A 13,622-nucleotide genomic window follows, 5' to 3' on the forward strand; every position below is an offset into this window, starting at 1 on the left:
AATATATTCACCAATTAAAGAAGCATAATTTTCATCACTTCTCATCATCACCAAAAGTAATAGATGGACAGTACTACGCGACCCAGTAGGCCTTGATATGAGTGGGGGTGCCCCGAAAAGGTGAATTTGCAGTTCATTAATTATAATGATATATCACCCCTTGCCCGGATCAGATTTACGCCAATTAATAAACCAAGGAGTTGCAAAGAGGAGACTGTAAGGAGCAAGGTGACGGATGCGATTACATTTTTTTTTGTTCTAAAAGAAAAAAAATAATGATTAGGCCTAATGTAGAAAAGGTTTAATAAATACACTTCTTCATATGTTATTGTATTTTTATATTTCTATGCTGAATGAAATAATATTAATGATGATAATGGTAATAATAATAATAATAATGATAATGATATTGATATTGATAATGATAATAATAACAATGGTAATGATTTTAACAAGAATCATAATAACAACAACAATAATAATAATGAATATGATAATAATAATACATTTATATTGCGCAATTCTGTATGGATATATTCAAATGTGCATTAAAATATGCTGCAGGTGCGACATTACTTTCTTCATTCTTCATTCATCTTATTCCCTTTCTTTCAATGATTTTCCCGGGTGATTTTCAGGGACCTATCCACGGAGGATTAGTCTATTGTTACTGGGGGTGCTGAGCATTGTCACAGCACCCCCAGTAACAGTAGATAAACCTCCGGGGGGGGGGGGGGCAGTCAAATATATTGCTGTACACACGCGTGACCAAGGAATTTCCAAACACCCCCTAAACATGCTAAACGAGTTTTTCTCTGTGTGCAAAATAACCCCATAAACAAGTTTTTCGCGGGGTTAATTATTTACACATTTTGGCCCCTAAACAAGTTGTCGCCAAAATATGACCTCGGGGAAAAAGCTTGGGAAAAAAAACATACCCTAAACACGTTTGGCTAGTCTTAAAAAAAAAGCTTTGGGGAAAAAAAACATACCCTTGATACGTTTGACCACGCGATTGACCATTGACCAGTCTTTCAAAACCACCCTTCCACGCGCGGACCGCGTCCAAAACTGAAAAAAACACCCTTAAAAGTTTTAAGGCCACCGCACACCTTACGACTGTTCGCGATCCGATTTTGGAACAAATCGCATTTTGCTCATTTTCTGAAAATGTGAATGGAACATATCATTTTATTTGAGGTTAAAATTGATTGAAAGAATACTACTAAATATCAACATTTTGAAAGATTGCACGCCTTTATTTCGGAGTATAGGCCAAATTAGCTTCAAATCGTAGCCAATCGTACGACTGCTATGACGTCATTGCGACTAGATATTAAATTCGCTTTTATTCTAAGAAGGATGATAGCATTATCACAGATTTGAACATACATGTAGGTATTCGTACAATGATTTAGAACATTACACAGTAAGATATTCTAAGTCTCAATGTTAGCATCAAATTCTACTACATTTTATTCTGAAATCGGGTTGCAGACCAATCGTAAGGTGTGTGGTCGCGATTTTTTGGTCACGCGTGTGTACAGCAATATATTTGACTGCCCCCCCCCGGGTAATTCTCCGTGGCCAGGTCCATGGTGATTTTCCCATTTTGTACACATTACTTGCCCCCCCCCCCCCATCTTTGATAGTAGACTTGTTAACTGCAGAAAAAGGGGTAAACGCTGCATTTTTTAGTACAAATGTGCCTCTTGGCATGTTTATTCCTTGAACCCATTGGACATTTTTTATCCAAAGAGACACTCTGTATCTATGGAAATTAGCCCTAATTAGCATAAATTATGTAAATTAGCCTTTGAAATTAGTAATTTACTAAAAACACTTGTAAAAATGTAAAGCTACTTCATACCAATGTCAAATTTGATGCAAAGCGTTTGTGGAAGTAGCAAAAGAAAACTAATGAAAAAAAAATGCAGTAACCATACATTTCTTTACCTTATTTGCAAAAATTTTACACATTTTCAATAAAAAGTGCCCCTTTTTCAAATGATTCTGGATAATCTGAATTGGATAAAAGTATCAATAAATGTGGTATGTAAATAATGAATGGTAGAAATGTGTCTTAGAGTCTGGGAAAGACATTGGGCAAATGAACTTTTTTTAAATATGCAAATAATCCCTAATTATCACAATTTATGCATAAAACTGCAAAATGCTCTAAACATTAGAAAAACCGCTTTAATAGTAAAACATGTCTTACTCGTGACAATCTAATGATGATGAAAGGAAAAGAAACTATATATGAGAAAACTATATTTTTGTAATTTTTTAATATTTGCGCTAAATTCATTTGTTTGTGATATTCAGTGCATAATGCAAATGACCACTTATTACCATAAATACATATTAATGAGTTTACCTATATACTAATTCCATGAGTAGTGTATAAAACTTCAATCAACAAAACTGAGGCATTAATTTAATCAGTACTAACGTTCTGGATGTAGGAAAAGAAAACATTTACCAACGAGCCGTTTATCAGTCCACATTGTCGTCTAATTTGCATAAATTATGTATAGATTATTCATCAATTATCATACATTATGCAAATTCGAACATAAAATGGCTAATTTTCGCAGTTTATACCTGATTCCCAATTAAAATTGTGGCACAATTAAAACTAAAGTTTAATATGACATGAAGAGACAAGTAAATACAGATAGAATAGTTTGTTTGGTGTAGAACTACACAACTTTTCATATCATGCTAATTACAATTGGTATAATTATATAGTTCCAGACAGTGTTATTTAATTGCTTGTATCAACTAAATTGATTCTCTTCTAACATATACATGGGGTTATATTTACAAAAATTGGTCCCACAGTTAAAGAAAATTTTAGAGTTTTAGAGTTCATAGTCTGAAACTTTTATATTTTCATAAACAACTGTAAACGCTGCGATGCCACAATCAGCAAAACAACTTTTATATTTATGAAACCTCCTCTGTTCTTGGTAAAATTAGACACAGACGGAAAAGGGTATTATGGTAGTTTTAGTATTGAATTAATTTTTGTTTTGGTTTCTTTGAATGCGTATTTTGAGCCATGTTTAGTCAAATGAATTACTTACATACGATGTTATTTAAGGAACTCTGCACTTCAAACATTTTCTTGTTTATGCTTTCATAGTTCCTACTTTGTATTATATGTAGCATTATATTCAATCAATTTATTTCTTGTTATGCATGGAGAAAAAAAAATTGCTATGGATTTTACATGCAATAACGTTCTGGTAACGAAAGCCTAACCCCATTGGGAGCCTCTCGAAGGTACTTCCCACCCCTTTCTCAATATCAAGAGTTATATAATTTTTATTCGAAATTATCGCTATCATTTCCACTGATCTTTTGAAAAAAGACAGAGGACACATTGTTCTAAAGGTTGCATTAAAAGACGTCCTGGTACATTGAAGCCTATACCCTTTACTATTTTACGTTGCTTGTCAAAGTAGCCCCATCACTTTCCTTAGACTATATTATTCTATTTAAAATATCCTATTGATAACGCCCCTTCTGTAAAAGGGGCGCTTTTGCTGAAAATTAAATCAGCTTCTATTTTCATTAATGTCCTAAGATAAAACAGAGGTTCCATAAAAGTAAACTTTGCTTTACTAGGTGTTAAAGACGCCTTTTTTTGCCACCGTTGGGGCTATAAACTTATGAAATATTTCAATATAGTCAAAATATGGAAAGGGATGGGGAAATAGCTCCCTTAGAAGTAGGCTTTAATTTGCCTGAATTTCTTATTTATATAGCCTGTGCACTAGAACAATGCCTCCTCCTGTGAATGATTTTACAGGGGTTGCTGATGTAAATTTGAAAAGCAAAAAGGTTCAATATAAAATGAAGGTCATTTTGGTAACTTTTTGTTTTCGTTTTGTCACATCTGCCGGAATTCCAGGGGGTGCTGTCACGCAGCACCCCCCCCCCCGAACATCTTGCGGGTGCTTCAGCCCACGCTTCCCAGTGCCAGGGCCTCCTCTATATAATGTAGATGCTGCTGTTAATAAGTGCCCTTTTCCAGATGAGGGCTTCATTTGGACGATATTTTCAATATAAATTGTCAAAACAAATAAAAGGTGGGGCAACTTCGACAGGTCCCGTCATGTACAGGGACTTATTTTCATGCGATATAAAATGATGCCTTCTCTGTTTTTTTTACCAAGAGGAGAATGTAAAGCGGCTTTACTGTGTAGTAGAAATGCATCTTTCTTCCGATGGGGCACTAAAAATATTCTATTTCAACATATAGAGTGGAACCAATAAAGAGGTTTGGGTAGTTTAGAGCGTACGTGTGGCTGTTCTTCAATGTACCACAGCTCCTCTACATGTCACTTGTAAAGTATTTTCTCCTCAATCTATTCCAAGATATCAATACAAACAAAATAAATCTTTTTGGAGTTCTAAAGACAATAAATTATATTTGAATACATAAAACCAAAAGGGGAAAGGGTACCCTATGCATGCTCCTGTTGGGTTATAGCCTCTACTGTGCTAGAGCTGCAGAACAATATCCCCTCTAAATAAAAGAGGTTCCCTAAATATAAAAGTTTTTTTTTTTTTTTTTTTTTTTTTTAAACCCTTCCACAGGGGTCCTTTATTGAAATCACTATAATACATATTTTTTGACAATACATGATTAAATAATTAACACAGTATATGACACACAAGTTGAATATGTACAATACAATATTCCATGAAATTGTCGTAACATTTGTATACAAAAAGCAAAATCAAAGTGCAAAGGAAAGAAAAAATCCATACAAAATATATATATATATATATATATATATATATATATGTGTGTGTATTTTAGAATGATATCTGATATACTTAATGTAATAAAGTAAAAGATGACCACCTTTTTATGAATTTCTTCTCTTTCAGATTTGTTTTATATATATACTTTTCCATACCATAATAAGATTTTATTTCAGACAAAATATGGTCAAAACTGGAAGACAGTGTTTGCATTTTGCTGCAAAAATTTCTTTTCTAACGATTATAAAAATATAATTAAGAGCACCATTGTTGTTTCCGTAAAAACCGAATAGTTTATTCTGGTTTGAAATTTTGATATTCAAATTGTTACGAGAAAACCAAATTTCGAGTTGAGACCATATTTCGTTTGTGTGGGCACAAGAACAAAAAATATGCGTAATAGTTTCTTCATAATTATAACAAAAGGTACATAAGTTATCTGTAACAAATTTAAATCGTAACAAAGCATCTTTCATATAAATAATTCTATTCACTATTTTGAACTGAAACCATCTCATGTTGACATCTGCAGTTGAATAAAATGGTATTTGATAGTAGAACCTCCATATCGTGTTGTCAAAGTCAAACGTCTGTTTCCATTTGATGAGACTTTTACAATCTTTCAACTTATACTTCAAAAAAATATTGTAAATGTGAGCACAACCTTTTTTTACTTTAATTATCAAAAATAATGCTTCTGGAATAATAGGTTCCATAGCTTTTGGTATTACATGTTTATTGAAACCATATCGAATGGCGCTGCACAGGCCATGATATTGAAGAAAATTGACGTGTACATTGTATTTGCGTTGAAAATCAAAATATGAGAGAAATTTTCCATCTGTTCCCAAAATATCATTAACAAAACGCACCCCATTAGCACACCAAGACCTGAAAAATATTACATTATTATTCATTTTAATTTTTGGATTATTCCAAAGGGCTTGACATGCAACGTCATCAACAATAAGGCGGGAAAGATCTGAAAAGGCCAACAATACCTGTGCCCAAAATGGGTTATTCATTGATATAGCAAGTGATTTATAATGCTCAGCCCCCATGAATAATTGAAAAGATGTATATGCTGCAGGCAAAAATGATTGAAACATGTGAAAAGTAAAATTTTCAGAACAAGAAAGGAACCTTCTTATCCATGAAATTTTTAATGATTTGGAATGGATAAAAATATCAGTCATCCTAACACCACCCTCACTATACGGTTGACACATTTGTTTCCTACTTATTTTATCAGGTTTGCCTTCCCATATAAAGTCGTAAAAACATCGGTGAATATCATTCATAATTTCTAATTTTGGTTCTGGAAAAGATAAAAACAAGTAATTCAATTTCGGTATAAATATAGATTTAACAATGGTTACCCTCCCTAAGGGAGTCAAAGATCTTTTTCGCCATACCGCCATCTGACGTTTTATTTCTTTAAACTTTTCTTGATAATTGTAATCGACCATTTTTGATAGTTCAACTGAAAAGTCTATACCTAGGTACCTAAAATATCCTTCCGAAATCCAGTTCAGTTTGTACTCGTGTAAAATCTCTTTTTTGAAAGTTCTATTCTTCCCAATCCATATCACCTGGGTTTTAGTTATGTTAATTTTGAGGTTGGATATTTTTTCAAATTCATCAAGTGTATCAAGAGCACATTTTATATGCAAATATAAAAGTTGCTTTATATACCAAAAACGCCATTTGCCTTGCCGGTGGCTTTAAAACACGATATTTTTATATGGTGTCGAAATACGGAGAGGGGTGGGGGTAAATTCGGAGGACTCCCGTGGGCGTAGGCTTAAATAAACCAAAAACTTTCTTCAGGAAACATGTTGACTGATGTCTCAAACATCTGTCTTTTCCAAGTCGATAATACATCTCAAACTGACTTTGTAAAGTAGCGGGAATGCAGATTTGCCACTTCAGGGTCTCCAAAAGATAGATATTTTAATAAAGTTAAAATATGGATTGAGGTGGGGTACATTCGTCATGATTCATGTGTTTATATTTTTGATGTGCCAGAGCTTCATTAAAGTAACCTGCAAAGTAATGTCTCCTCTAAATTTTCCAAGAGAAACAAATTAGAAACAAATAAAACAAATCGTGTAGATACCAAAATGCATTTTGCCCGTATATACCATATAATAATTACGTTGTGGCAGACACACCAACAAAAGCGATACAAGAAGCCGATGGAAGCTATTGTGTTGGGATTGTGTTATCTCGAATGACATACCATTGATCGCTTTATAGCGGATTCGTGAGTGTGACTGTGACATAGAGGTTTGTTTTGGTCTCGGTTTAGCGCAATATCACGTAATACACTTTGACATATTTTCCCTCTTTCTAAGCAAATTAAGACATTGTGTATATACTAGCGTACCTACGGGGGGGGGGGCACTCTGCCCCCCCCCCCTGACGAGTCAAAACCCAAACGTATCTTTGCCCCCCTGACTGGCTAGAAAAACCTTTTTTGCCCCCCCCCCCCCCTGACGAGCTTTAAGACCTTCAATGCCCCCCTGACGAACTTGAAGACCTTTTTTTTTTTTTTTTTTTTTTTTTTTGCTTGTCAATTTTTTCTGGTACGTAATCCTTTATTTGTGATCGAAGACCTTTTTTTTTTTTTTTTGCTTGTCAATTTTTTTTATGGTACGAAATCCTATATTTGTGATCGAAGACCTTTTTTTTTTTTTTTTTTTTTTTTTTTTGCTTGTCAATTTTTTTCTGGTACGAAATCCTTTATTTGTGATCGAAGACCTTTTTTTTTTTTTTTTTTGCTTGTCAATTTTTTTGGCGGACGGTTTTGCCCCCCCCCCTGTGGAAAATCCTAGGTACGCCACTGCCAGTACGACAATACACCAGACGGTGGACTGTACTGTTTCCAGAAGAAGAAGAAGAAGAAGACACTAATAAAGTCATGAAGCATATCAATGTTTTCGCTAATATATTTTTTCATGTAGAATGTTGACATTGTGCATTAATTGCTGTTATTCATAAAACATTTCAGGATTCATGAAACAAATTAATACTCTGTATTAAATTATAATTGGCATAATTCATGTAAATTAGGTAATAGTAAACAAGGATATCCCAATTCTTTTATGACAATTTTCTTCCCTTTCTTACCCTAAGTCTTTGTTTCCAATTTTGGAGCAGTTCTGGTTAAATATATACTCTTAAATACTTGTTTTCGCTGTATCGACATAATATGCAAATTTATGCAAATTACCTGCTTATTTGCATAGAGACAGCGTGTCTCTTTGGATGAATCTTTTTCTTTTGACTCAAGGAACATTTGTGCCAAGTGGGACATTTGTACTAAAAAATGCAGCGTTCAACCTCTTAACAAGTCTACTAAAACCTCGAATAGAATATGTAATAATTCAATAATTCACATCGGTCGACGGTAAAACCAATTTCACAACATATCTCACGAATTCTATTCTACCTAATCAAGAGGGTTAAGATAAGAGAAGAGAAGAAGGGGATAAGATGAAAAAGATAAATATGGGATAATGAAAGGAGAATGCAGCAGATGGGTATATGAGTGTTAAGGAGAAGAGGAGAAAAATAACAGGCAACAGAGTGTGAGAGAAGTAAACATGCAACAACTGGGCAGTGAATTGTCCTGGGGAATTATCATGATAAAAAAACGGATAAGAAAATTATTTGACCCCATTATCTTTCTCAACTTATGGAAATAGGAATTTCCTGGCTAAGAGTTTTAATTGTTCTGACAATAGATGAAATCTCTCTTAAGAGTTTGCAATTCTGGGACATCTGCAGAAAACCCAAGTTTGAATCCTTGTTTAGGATGCTTTTGCTCGGCCGATTTTCGCGCATGTTGTCCTCTCTTCAAGGGGGGGGGGGGGTGTTTAACCCACGGGTTGAAAGGGTTGCAAGGACATTCAGTGGTCCATAATGTACGAAAATCCAAGAAGGCTTCCAAAATTGGAGTCTTAAATGGCTGTTGTTACCACAAAACTGACATACTTTGTTTGCTCATGGATCTATATACCTCCATGATTTGTTTAATATCCGCCTGGGGTATAATGATGATGTTGTCTAACCCTTCAATTTGGTCAAGAATATAAGTTAAGATAAGGTACAAGGAAAATCAATGGATTTCTGAAAATCATAGATAGCTTCAACTAAAGGAGTCTAAAATGGCTGCTGCTATTTAAATGGACATAGTTAATTTACATTCCACGAGGCAGATATGATTTTGGTGTTCACACTATGGTTTCAAGTGTTAAAATAATACTTTTGAATTGGTTAAAATGTTATGAAGTTGCCCATTTTGCGTAAAAACTCAAGGAGATATACCTAACTTACCAATCAAAATGCGAGCGTGCAGCGCTAGCTGTTACGTTTTGACAATCAGACCTGAATATGGATATTTCGAGAACTTTTTGGAATACACAAAAATAATAGGTACCTGACAAATCAAAGTTTAATATTCAGACCATAAAACGGACATCTTTCAGAGCATGCACTTTAAAAAAAAAATTAGTTTTGTAAATAAAACAAAATAATGAAAGTTAGATTTCCGAGTTCAAATATGTTTTGCATATTGACTTCCAAACTTGATATTTTAAGCTTCATATTGAGCAAGATATGTAAATCACCTAACAGGCAGTTCATATTTGGTAAGATGTATTCTGAAATATGAAGAAGGCAAGAGTTGGTTAAGTAAAAAGGCCGGTGTAATAGCCGAATTGGCCCGGGCAGTCGATGATTTGTACCGGCGGAACTAATCGGCGGCTCCTTTACCCGCCGATTTGTTCCAGATTTTACTGGGTGGTGCGATCGATTTGTTCCTCCCAGGCGATTTGTTCCGATCTGCCGTTAGCAAAATGTGATATTCTAGTCGCCATTTTCAACCAATTGGCTCCTTCACATCAACTACACCACATAACAGACACAGTTGCCGAATTAAGAATCTTAACGGGAATTTACGAATTATTGTAACAAGTGATTAAATAATAGAGGACAGCTGTGTGGAACGAATTCACAGTGCTCCCTTTGTACGCCTGTCGCTATTGGGGGAAGCGATGTGGGTTTAAACTTTGATATATCCAACGTGGCTGACTTGTAGGCCTCCCTACACATGTAGGTCTTCATTGAGTCATGCAAGGAATAGGATGGGATTGGTGATGGGGGCAAAAACACTTCCCTGTACTCAGGGGCGGATCCAGGATTTTCTAAAAGGGGGGGGGGGCAAATTTTTTGGAGGAAAATATTGACAAGCAAAAAAAAAAGGTTTTCAACCACAAATTAAAGATATTTCGTACCCGAAATTTTTTTACAAGCAAAAGAAAAAGGTCTTCAATTTGAAAGGGGGGGGGGGGGCACACATCGGTTTTTCTTCTCAAAAGGGGGGGGGGGCACATGCCCCTTGTGCCCCCCCCCCCTGGATCCGCGCCTGTCTGTGCTCATCAAAATCCCAAAAATAGAAATAAGAATAAATGAATGAATAAATAAATAAATAAATAAATAAATAAATAAAGGAATTAATGAATAAATAAATAAATAAATATATAAATAAATAAATAAACAAAAAGGTCTTTTACCTCCTTGGGCTGATAATCCATGTACGGATATGTTTAAAGAAATTGCAACACACACACAAAAGCAAGAATAATGAAAAGTGTATCTAATATATACATGCAGCCCCCTAAAATAATGATGTAATAGTAGCCTAATAATAACAATATGAATAATAGTAATATTAATAGAAGCATGATAATGATAATAACGATAGTAATAACAATAATATATAAAATAATAATGATTATAATATGTAACAGGCGCCTATCCAGTATTTTGCAACCCGGGGGGCGACCTGATTTGGTGCCCCTATGTACTTTTTCGAAAAATGGCACCTCCTCCCCTAGGCCCTCCCTCCGGCCCGCCAGGCAAATATAGTGCCCATGTTTTTTTTACACTACCGTCACACCACGTTCAACTTTTGCAAGTACGTACGAGGCTGAATAGGTACCTAATTTCTAAAACATTTTCATGAAACAAATACTCTGTTTTAAATCATACGTTGCATAATTCATGTAAATTAGGTAATAGTAAACAAGGATATCCCAATTCTTTTATGACAATTTTCTTCCCTTTCTTACCCTAAGTCTTTGTTTCCAATTTTGGAGCAGTTCTGGTTAAATATATACTCTTAAATACTTGTTTTCGCTATATCGACATAATATGCAAATTTATGCAAATTACCTGCTTATTTGCATAGAGACAGCGTGTCTCTTTGGATGAATCTTTTTCTTTTGACTCAAGGAACATTTGTGCCAAGTGGGACATTTGTACTAAAAAATGCAGCGTTCAACCTCTTAACAAGTCTACTAAAACCTCGAAGAGAATATGTATTAATTCACATCGGTCGACGGTAAAACCAATTTCACAGCATATCTCACGAATTCTATTCTACCTAGTCAAGAGGGTTAAGATAAGAGAAGAGAAGAAGGGGATAAGATGAAAAAGATAAATATGGGATAATGAAAGGAGAATGCAGCAGATGGGTATATGAGTGTTAAGGAGAAGAGGAGAAAAATAACAGGCAACAGAGTGTGAGAGAAGTAAACATGCAACAACTGGGCAGTGAATTGTCCTGGGGAATTATCATGATAAAAAAACGGATAAGAAAATTATTTGACCCCATTATCTTTCTCAACTTATGGAAATAGGAATTTCCTGGCTAAGAGTTTTAATTATTCTGACAATAGATGAAATCTCTCTTAAGAGTTTGCAATTCTGGGACATCTGCAGAAAACCCAAGTTTAGAGTGTACAAGCGGCCTGCCCTTGAATCCTTGTTTAGGATGCTTTTGCTCGGCCGATTTTCGCGCATGTTGTCCTCTCTTCAAGGGGGGGGGGGGGGGGTGCGTGTTTAACCCATGGTTGAAAGGGTTGCAAGGACATTCAGTGGTCCAGTATGTACGAAAATCCAAAGGCTTCAAAAATTGGAGTCTTAAATGGCTGTTGTTACCACAAAACTGACATACTTTGTTTGCTCATGGATCTACCTCCATGATTTGTTTAATATCAGCCTGGGGTATAATGATGATGTTGTCTAACCCTTCAATTTGGTCAAGAAATACATTAGGATAAGGTACAAAGAAACTCAATGGATTTCTGAAAATCATAGATAGCTTCAACTAAAGGAGTCTAAAATGGCTGCTGCGATTTAAATGGACATAGTTCATTTACATTCCACGAGGCAGATATGATTTTGGTGTTTACACTATGGTTTCAAGTGTTAAAATAATACTTTTGAATTGGTTAAAATGTTATGAAGTTGCCCATTTTGCGTAAAAACTCAAGGATATATACCTAACTTACCAATCAAAATGCGAGCGTGCAGCGCTAGCTGTTACGTTTTGACAATCAGACCTGAATATGGATATTTTGAGAACTTTTTGGAATACACAAAAATAATAGGTACCTGACAAATCAAAGTTTAATATTCAGACCATAAAACGGACATCTTTCAGAGCATGCACTTTAAAAACATTAATTTTGTAAATAAAACAAAATAATGAAAGTTAGATTTCCGAGTTGAAATATGTTTTGCATATTGACTTCCAAGTTCCAAACTTGATATTTTAAGCTTCATATTGAGCAAGATATGTAAATCACCTAACAGGCAGTTCATATTTGGTAAGATGGATTCTGAAATATGAAGAAGGCAAGAGTTGGTTTAGTAAAAAGGCCGGTGTGATAGCCGAATTGGCCCGGGCAGTCGATGATTTGTACCGGCGGAACTAATCGGCGGCTCCTTTACCCGCCGATTTGTTCCATATTTTATTGGGTGGTGCGATCGATTTGTTCCGATCCGCCGTTAGCAAAATGTGATATTCTAGTCGCCATTTTCAACCAATTGGCTCCTTCACATCAATTACACCACATAACAGACACAGTTGCCGAATTGAGAATCTAAACGGGAATTTACGAATTATTGTAACAAGTGATTAAATGATAGAGGACAGCTGTGTGGAGCGAATTCACAGAGCTCCCTTTGTACGCCTGTCGTATGGGTTTAAAATTTGATATATCCAACGTGGCTGACTTGTAGGCCTATATACATGTAGGTCTTCATTGAGTCATGCAAGGAATAGGATGGGATTGGTGATGAGGGCAAAAACACTTCCCTGTACTCAGGGCGGATCCAGGATTTTCTAAAAGGGGGGGGGGGGCAAATTTTTTGGAGGAAAATATTGACAAGCAAAAAAAAAGGTTTTCAACCACAAATTAAAAATATATCGTACCCGAAAAATGTTTACAAGCAAAAAAAAAAAAGGGGGTGGGGGGCACACATCGGTTTTTCTTCTCAAAGGGGGGGGGGCACATGCCCCTTGTGCCCCCCCCCCCTGGATCCGCGCCTGCCTGTGCTCATCAAAATCACAAAAGTAGAAATAAGAATAAATGAATGAATAAATAAATAAATAAGTAAATAAAGGAATAAATGAATTAATGAATAAATAAATAAATAAATATATAAATGAATAAATAAACAAAAAGGTCTTTTACCTCCTTGGGCTGATAATACATGTACGGATATGTTTAAAGAAATTGCAACACACCAAAAAAAGCAAGAATAATGAAAAGTGTATCTAATATATACATGCAACCCCCTAAAATAATGATGTAATAGTAGCCTAATAATAACAATATGAATAACAGTAATATTAATAGAAGCATGATAATGATAATAACGATAGTAATAACAATAACAATTAAAATAATAATGATTATAATATTTAACAGGCGCCTATCCAGTATTTTGCAGCCCGGGGGGCGACCTGATTTGGTGCCCCTATG

The sequence above is a fragment of the Lytechinus pictus genome, unplaced genomic scaffold, assembly GCF_037042905.1.
Source record: "Lytechinus pictus isolate F3 Inbred unplaced genomic scaffold, Lp3.0 scaffold_19, whole genome shotgun sequence".
NCBI lineage: Eukaryota > Metazoa > Echinodermata > Echinoidea > Temnopleuroida > Toxopneustidae > Lytechinus > Lytechinus pictus.